Source organism: Uloborus diversus, chromosome 4 (genome assembly GCF_026930045.1).
Source record: "Uloborus diversus isolate 005 chromosome 4, Udiv.v.3.1, whole genome shotgun sequence".
NCBI lineage: Eukaryota > Metazoa > Arthropoda > Arachnida > Araneae > Uloboridae > Uloborus > Uloborus diversus.
Window position 1 is genome coordinate 130,472,742 of NC_072734.1, and position 1,009 is coordinate 130,473,750.

Genomic DNA, 1,009 nt, shown 5'->3' on the forward strand with positions numbered 1-1,009 from the left:
TGTTAAGTCACTCCTATTAATATAATACTGTGTTTTAAATACTCGTACTCTATGTTTTAAATTACTTTAATCCTATGTATTTCTTTTAATTACAATTAATGCTTTATAAGTTGGTGAGTTTAGATTAGTAAGAAAGTTAGCGTTGTTTAGATTATTGAGCTGTTTTGAAGTAGGGTAGAATGTCGATTATCAGAAACCCTTTCAACTTGAAGCTACTATAACTGGCATCAATTTCTTGAATTTTAATTTTTGGATAGATAAAGATTGACCTAGAAAAATTTCTAGAAATTCCAGAAACACATTTTAAATATATTGCAGCAAACATCATATAGTTATATGCCTCACACTTATCTATTTGTTGTATGATGAAAAAAATATTTTCAATCATTGTGTGAACTAGTTTATAAATCTTTTTATGTTATAATTCTCTCCAAGCAATATTAATTTCACTAATATTGAAGAAATTAGCCCCAAGTAGAAAGTATAAACTCTCTAAAGTAGATAAACATATTTTAAAAAATGCAATAATGATGATAGGTGCAAATGGCAGAAAGCTACGAAAGGTAATTTATTTACCAAAGGCTTTAGCAAGAGAAAAAATGCAACAGTAGTAAAAGTACTGTAACCAAATTAGAACTAACTGGAAGTGTAAAGGATGAATTAGTATAGGAACTTGTTTACTAACAATTGCAGGAAAAAAAAAGATAGTTTTGTTGCAGTTACTACTAAAAAACCTTTTTTCTGATTGAACAAGTTGCAAAGCCGTTACTGTATTCTATTCTGTTAAAATGTATTCATATATTAATAAATTTGATTTCATAATGTATGTTTTTTTTCACTCCACTTTCCCAAGAAGCTTATATTTTTGTACCCACTGAATGGCACATAGCAGAGAAATTGGGTTTCATTAACTGCCATTTCCTCTGTTTGTGCTTTTTGACTCATTCTAACTGACCTATTTTATGTTGTCACAATTTTTCTTTATCAGAGAAGTTGAGAAAAGAATTCC